This window comes from Entelurus aequoreus, linkage group LG25 (genome assembly GCF_033978785.1).
Source record: "Entelurus aequoreus isolate RoL-2023_Sb linkage group LG25, RoL_Eaeq_v1.1, whole genome shotgun sequence".
Classification (NCBI taxonomy): domain Eukaryota; kingdom Metazoa; phylum Chordata; class Actinopteri; order Syngnathiformes; family Syngnathidae; genus Entelurus; species Entelurus aequoreus.
This window is the reverse complement of record NC_084755.1, coordinates 21,100,675-21,109,172: the sequence shown is the minus strand read 5'-3', so window position 1 is coordinate 21,109,172 and position 8,498 is coordinate 21,100,675. Positions and strand designations below refer to the sequence as shown.

The following is an 8,498-nucleotide window of genomic DNA, read 5'->3' as shown; positions in this document are numbered from 1 at the left end:
ATAAACTGGTAAACGCTCCAAAGAACGTGTCTTAAAAATCAATTCGGATGTCAATTTTTTTTTTTCGTCTGCCATCTGCTGGATTATACAAGTCAGAACACTTGCCCTGCAAATCAAATTTAATAGTAAGAATGTGTTGTTTTTTTGTAAACAATAGTTTCGCAGAAAGGACTATTGAAAGTGCAACTCTGGTCAATAAGCCAAACATTTATTTGGTACTATTAAATCAAAATAATCTCACACTTTGAATTTTTTTTCATTTTTATTGGTTTTATTTAGTCACGATGGAGATGAAAACCACTCTTCCAACTTCTTTCAGTACGAGCTGTCACTTGCTAGCCAAAAGAAGCGTTTCACATTCAATGACACACCAACTGTATCGGTCTCGTGTTTTTTTGTTCTGGAAGTGACACATCGAGGTATCAAGGGACACAGTATCACTGCTTGTCTTTCATAAGGCATCGGTGCTTCAGTATCGTTTGACCCATCACTAGTAATCCTATTGCTCCGTTTTTGCATCACTCGAAAACCTGTCAGTGATTAGGAAAAAGCCAAATAAAAAGAGAAACATCCATCTTCTTCTGCTTATCCGAAGTCAGCAGCCAAACTAGAGAAACCCAGACTTCCCTCTCCCCTGCTACTAAAAAAAGCAAAAAACGTGGTGTAAATTTAGAGATGTTCCGATCAGGGTTTTATTCTGCTGCTTCCTTTATCGATCGGCCGATTCCGATACCAATCACATGTATCAATTGTAAATATTTCAATTAATTTTTGGTGATTGCACTTGGAAGTTTAACAATATCAACACAGTATTTGATCTAGTTCTTTGTTTATTAGTTTTTTTTACATACAATTGATTAAGTCATTAGTGAACAATAACTAAACAAAAACTATAATCTACTACTAATGGAAATATTTACCGCCCTAAAAGTCCTCGTGTCCATGAAATTATTCCCCAAGTTTGTAAATATTGACAAAAACAAAACAAAAATATTGATGAAATGATAAATGGGTTATACTCGTATAGCGCTTTTCTACCTTCAAGGTACTCAAAGCGCTTTGACACTATTTCCACATTCACACACACACATTCACACACTGATGGCGGGAGCTGCCATGCAAGGCGCTAACGACGATCCATCAGGAGCAAGGACACAACGGACGTGACTAGGGTGGTAGAAGCTGAAGATTGAAACATGAACCCTCAGGTTGCTGGCACAACCACTCTACCAACTGCGCCACGCCGTCCCCTGGAATTCACCCTAGTATCGATCATATGCTGATACTATTGGTATCGACACTAACAAATCATGGATCAAGCCTGCTGGCAAGCGCAAGTCAAGCATAAGGCGGCAAACTACAATGTCTTAGCATAGCATAAGAGCCACGTAAAACAACCATGAAATGAACATGAAGCAGTCTATAAACCAACGTGAACAGTTGCGTAAAGCAAACAATAATCCTGCAAGACTGGCATAACTAGTCCTCAGACTAGTGATCAGCGACAGGTGTGCTCAATCAGCGCTCCTAGCAATGAGAAGTTAAGGGAGGAAAGGAGCACTGACAATAGAAATAAACAGGACAACTGATAAAAATGAGCTATTGTGCTAACTCCGACATATTTACATTGTTGCTCTATGTTGATTAATATACATTGTCCTAATACAAATAAATAAATAAACACTATAAACAGAACTACAACAAAATCGAAACGAAACATGACCAGCAGTGACAGGTCATGACAATTTTGCTATTTGTTAATTTTTATGTTAACAGTTTACTTTCTGCTGTAACTCGTCCCCCTGTGATAATGATACTTGATAATGATATGTAAGATACTAAAAAATTAAGTTAATTTGTCGTAATGGAGTCTATTACTAGTTTAGGGGAGGGACTCCACACTGCGTATGGAGACACATAATTAGCTGCTAGCCGCTTGTCAGCCGGGGGACGAAAAATAATAGTTTTTATAATCAGCCAGAGAGGATTGGTGTTTGTCATCAGCATTGAAAGGCATTAATCAACAATATTGATCAGTTTTTTTCCCCACAACATTCTGCACATCTTTGGTGTAACTTCTTGCTATGCTCACTGTACTGCAAGGGCCACGTTTTGGTTGAACTTGTACGACCTTAAGGGCATAACCATTTTGAGGTTGTAAGAAAAAAACCGATGATGGAATTTTTGTGTAAATAATTCACATAATTAACAATCTCCTGTTTGATTCTTTGTGTAATCACAACGGCAAAGATTCCGACCACATGGATTTGCCTGGCTGACATACACATGTGGGAACTACTTGCTCTCCTGTGTGCTGAATAGAGCCTTTGTGTTGAAACATGAGCGTCAGTCATGATGGTAATGTAATGATGGAGCCTCCACAGCAGGTCTCTAATCCATTTCCCTCCCATCAGCTTGCAGATCCTCAAGGGACACCCAATATGGCAAAACAAACACACACCCACCTCTTCTCTCCCCAATTCCACCATGACTGCCGCTTTTTCACTCTCTATACCTCCTTTTCTCCCTTTGCCCATGCGTCAGACTTGGCCTGAAAAGATGAGTCACAGAAAAATAAGAGCCACATCCCAGGAACAAGAGCGGAGGATTGTGGCTAAAGCGGACTCGTCCATTTTTGCGGGGAGGGGGGAGGGAGGCTGCGTGCGAAATGGCCGCCATCTCCACCCCCCCTCTGTCCAAACTCATCCCCCTGTCGCCATGGCAACACCGGCTTGAAAAACCTGTGTGTGGCAAAAAGACAGAAGAGACTTGGCAAGAAATGAGTGTCCAAAACCTCCCTCACATCCACAAAGAAAAGGATAATATGTAGTAAATCAAGTATAAACGTGCTCCATTCTCAAATAGCAAGGCAGGCATGCAGGCAGTAGGTCAGTGGGTCAGCCACTAATCTCTTTAGGGGGTGGAATGAATCTCAGAACTCCCAAACGCGTTAATTAAATGCCCTATTTAGGTGGATAAAACAAAGTGGAAACAGGAGCTCTATTCAATGAGAGGACATAGCTGCCATACTGTGTAAGCATTATTTGCCCTCCAATAATATACTATGTCATTGAGGCAAAAAAATTATGCGACTCCGACATTGCCAAGAAAGTATGTGACTTAAGGAAACGGGGGTAAAATCCAAGGAGCGTCAATTGCAAAATCTACACGTCCTGGAAAAAATATATGGAATTACCAGTCTTGGAGGATGTTCATTTAGTTCACAGGTGTCAAACTCAAGGCCCGGGGGCCTGGAATTTTTTTTTTGTTGAAAGGACTAGTTGGTACAATCCCTGGGGACTCTGCATGGCAGGGGCGTCCTCCTCCCTGAACCAGGCTTGCATCCGACCGCAGGAGATCATCGTTGACTTCAGGAAGCACCGGTCCAGCCACGCTCCACTCTACATCAACGGCACAGCGGTGGAGATAGTAAGCAGCACCAAGTTCCTGGGGGTGCAGATAACTGACAATATAACCTGGTCCCTACACACCGGAGCTCTTGTAAAAAGAGCTCAGCAGCGCATGCACTTTTTGCGTCGGATGAAAAGAGCACAGCTTCCTCCCCCCATTCTCAGCACATTCTACAGAGGCACTATAGAGAGCCTGCTGACCAACAGCATCTCTGTCTGGACTGGAGCCTGCAGTGCCTCAGACTGGAAGTCTCTCCAGAGAGTGGTGAGGACGGCGGAAAAGATCATCAGGACTCCTCTTCCTCCTATCCAGGAGATCGCAAAAAGCCGCTGCCTGACCAGGGCTCAGAAAATCTGCAAAGACTCCTCCCACCCCCACCAAAGACTGTTTTCACTGCTGGACTCTAGAAAGCAGAACCTCCGAAGCAGAACCTCCAGGTTCTGTAACAGCTTCTTCCCTCAAGCCGTAAGACTCTTGAACGCATCATAATTAAATTATCCCCTCAACTCCCCCCAAAATGGATTAACTCGCTGGAATAAAAAAGACAATATAACATGCATCCATAAACGTGGACGTATGTGGAAAAGTGCAATATATTTACCTGTACAGTAATCTATTTATTTATTTCTATATATTTATTTAGTTTATATATATATTTATTAATATATGCACCTTATTGCGTTTTTATCCTGCACTACCATGAGTTTATGTAACGAAATGTTGTTCTTATCTGTGCTGTAAAGTTCAAATTTGAATGACAATAAAAAGGAAGTCTAAGTCTAAGTCTATATCTGAGTGAGGCTAGGTGACACTGCTGGGAGGCTTTTCCACCATTGGGACACATCATCAGTTGTGTGCCCCAGCGTCACGGGGTGTTTCAGCCCGGCTTACCACAAGACACCCTCTGCGGAGGAAGGGCCCATCGTATTATATTGACTTGTATTTCAACTTTCCAATATATTCTCCAATACAAGCAGTCGTGCAGCATTTTTATTTGGACAGCCAGTTAACATCTAAATGTCCTCCAAGGTTGGTCTTTTCTTGTACTTTAGTCATCTACAAAAGGTAGCCCAAAATTGTACAGGGCTAGGCTATTAAAACCTAGCAGCTACACAACAGCTATTCAAACAATAGCACATAAGCTAGGTGTCCTTATTTGAACAATATTGCCGTCTAAAATGACACATTTGTCAATATAAACAAGTATAAGATCATTATAGTTGCATATTACTTACAGATACAAAGTCTACAAGGCAGAAACGTATTTAAAAAATATGCAGTAACAAACACGTCTGCATCATTCAATTTACTACTGTACGTCATGATCTTCACTTCATGAATTATTGTGGCCAGAAGAAAACAATTTACCATTCTGCTTCAATTTAAATCCATTCCAGACGGTTAACAACCAATGGGTTAGTGTTTTTCACCTACCTAATTTCACTTGATCAAGCCTTTTCTAACATCCTACTAGGATTGTACGGTATACCGGTATTAGTATAATACCGCGATACTAATGAATCATATTCGGTACTAAACTGCCTCTAAAAAGTACCGGTCCACGAGCCCACCACTCACCTGCCCGTTGTCGTCACGTCGTGTCATTGCTGGTTTTAGGAGCAGAGGAGCATGTTCGACAGCGCACACTCACGGAGTACTTACAAGCAGACAGGGCGTGTAGACAGAAAAGGGAGAACGGACGCATTTTGGCTAAAAAATTAACGATAAAGGTGAAGTTATAACACTAAAACGCTCACCGGAAAAGGTGCTTTAAGACATGGCTATCTACCTAGATAGCGGCTAAAGTTCAGCCGCAGTCGGCAGTGTTTTATCTACTTCTAAATCACTAATCCTTGCCTCCATGGCTACAAATAAAGTACGTTTTTTACAAATACCATCCCTGCAGGACAAGGAATAGCAAAACATGATTCACTACACACCGTAGCTCACCGGCGTCACAATGTAAACAAACGCCATGGGTGGATCTACACCTAACATCCACAGAAATGATACCAAGTACAGGATCGTACCAGGTACAGGATCGTATTTAGTGGATACTACTATGATTACATCGATATTTTGTGGCATCACATCTTCTTTCATTTTTTTAAAATTGATATTATGTTTATGAACTCAGGAAATATGTCCCTGGACACATGAGGACTTTGAATATGACCAATGTATGATCCTGTAACTACTTGGTATCGGATTAATACCTAAATTTGTGGTATCATCCAAAACTGATGTAAAGCATCCAAACAACAGAAGAATAAGTTATTATTGCATTTTAACAAAAGTGTAGATAGAACATGTTGAAACAGAAAATAAGCATATATTAACAGTAAATGAACAAGTAGATTAATAATCAATTTTTACAGTTTGTCCCTTATAATGTTGACAAAATAATAGAATTATAAATGACACAATTTGTTACTGCATACGTCAGCAGACTAATTAGGAGCCTTTGTTTGCTTACTTACTAATAAAAGACAAGTTGTCTTGTATGTTCACTATTTTATTTAAGGACAAATTTGCAATAAGAAACATATGTTTAATGTTAAGATTTTTTGTTAAAATAAAGCCAATAATGCGATTTTTTTGTGGTCACCTTTATACAGAAAAGTATCAAAATAATTTTGTTACCGGTACCAAAATATTGGTATCGGGACAACACTACATACTACACTACAAAATAATAAAAGTACGTATTATTGGTACTGATATCATTTAGGGCCAATACTTAAATCTCCAATATCGGTATTGGATCAGAACACCCCGGTTATTAGTGTCAACATTTAATATTTTTCTCATTACATTACAGCTGTTTGCTTTTTTATTTTACTTTTTTATGTTGTTTTCCCCCCTATTAATGTTTTTAGAATGTTCTGCGTCATATATGGCCCCCGGGCCGCACTTTGGACACCCCTGCTCTAGCGTGTTACATGAGTATTATCAAAGACCGAAATGGGGCCACAAAAAGTAAATGTATTCTTCTACAGCTGCTTTATTGTGACATTGTGGCGCGTAAGCCTCGCCTCCGCCGCCTGCAGAGCATAGAAAGTACTGCATGAATAAGCACTTTTTAGGTGAGACTCAATAGATGCATTATTCTGGTGATGTTTGGCGGTTCAACTTAAAAGTGTTGTGAAGTGTCTTGTATTTTTTTTAAAGGCTGTGAAACACGTGTACCTCAAAAAAGACCAAAAAAAAGGACTGCAATAGTCACGCTGTAATCCATCCATCCATCCATTTCTACCGCTTGTCCCTTTGTAATGTTATACATGTTGTGGCATAATAGACCCAAAAAACAAAGATAAGAACACTGGTTAAGGTTAAAAAAATGCCTTCAGAACACAGAAGGCATTGAATAACAGGAAATATTAACAAACATATATACAACAATGAACCACGAAAATAGTAACTAAAAGCACTAACAATGTGAGGAAGGAGAAAGTATGACAGACAACAGGTAAAACTAATGAGTTAAGACACACAAATTAAAACAAAACCTTTACAAAATTAGAACAAAATAAACAACCTTTACGATATCGTCGACAGTGTTTATATGGAATATTGCTTAATACAACCTTTAAAAAAAACGACAGGACACATCTCGTTATGCTAGCATTAGCATCCGTGCTAACGGTAACGTTCAGAGCGGTTATAGAGCCTGTGCGAATTTTAAAGCACACTAAAATGAGTTTATTTTGTGATAAGTTAGTATGAGAAAAGATATTTAATATGCACTCACCTTTATAGATTCTGACCATGTCAGCCGCTCATTACGCTCCTCGACTGTAGGGAGAGCTGATGAGCAACATGTATTTACTGTATATTGTAATGTCAAAAACAATTACAGTATTAAACTTAAAAGACCTTTAAAAGACACTTTACATTATTTTTTTTACCATAAATATCATCATGTTAAAAAATATAACTTCATTATCGTTTACTTTATTAGTTATGTAACGTTTTTTTTTTAATTATTATTTTTTATACAAACTAAATTACTACGTAATATTACTGTATGTACTATGCATTGTGTTATGTCAATAATTATTAAATTATACAAACCTTCATAAAACACTAATTATTTGATTTTAACTAAAATAATTATGTACCCGCATTACCTATTTTCTTTCATTATTTATGTAATATATATATTGTAATATTTGATAAATTAATACATAACACTAAAAATGTATAAATGTACATGACATCAATTATTAAAGTAAACTTAAAATATGACGTATTAGCTTTGTTCTGATTGGCTGGGGAAAATCACATGACTATACTGTTTTAAAACTACACATTGGAGTTAAAAATGGTTACTTGCCTTATTGCTATTGTGACTATATGATGACTTACAATACTTAAAAAAAGACAAAAAAATATTTTCTAAAAAGCTATTTTAAGAATGTAAATAAAGTCCACCTTTTGGTGCAGTTTGTCTCAAACTAGCAGTCTGAATTACATAAATACTTTTCATAAAAGGTTCCAAAAAAAGCATAATAAGAATAAGAAAAACATGCAGACAACCATTGCACAGAGGGAGCCCAGCTGTGAAAGCACACACTCATTAAAAACACAGATTGACTCCAACAACATACACAAACAATAACACACTCTGAGCAGCAAGGATAGTGTGGGAAACACATGCTGCCAGACACATGCTGTCCCCCTGGAAATACACACACATTGGTGTGAAGGGCACATCAGATGAGCTATTATACAGTTAAAAGTCAGAGGAAGTTGAAGCAGGGCAACAGGAAGTGTCACGTCTGCTTGATAGATTGTGTATTTGTACATGGCACCACTCTTATCATGCACTGATTCTCTCTGTGTTTATAGACTTTATGTGTGTTATGGCTGAAATTGCTAAAGGTCAGAGTATGCATTTATTACACAATGAGATACTGTACTTATTTATTAAAGAAAGTAGACCCCTCAACTAACTATAAGTTATTACAACACTAATTCCACCCTTTTATTAAGAATTTTTTTTCCATAAAAGTACTGAAATATGTTAAAATAATAATTAGTTATGTTTTAATTTTAATGGCATTTAATGTTTATGAATCACTTTT

General features: G+C 38.1%; 1 long non-coding RNA gene across 1 annotated transcript; it reads right to left on the bottom strand.

Annotated features, from left to right (window-relative positions):
- Positions 1–926: 926 nt before the first annotated feature.
- Positions 927–7,200, bottom strand: LOC133642872 (uncharacterized). The gene is made up of 3 exons (XR_009824616.1): positions 7,163–7,200; positions 3,197–3,447; positions 927–2,741 (listed from the first exon to the last, which is right to left on the bottom strand). It is a non-coding gene; the product is annotated as an uncharacterized LOC133642872 (long non-coding RNA).
- Positions 7,201–8,498: the final 1,298 nt, after the last annotated feature.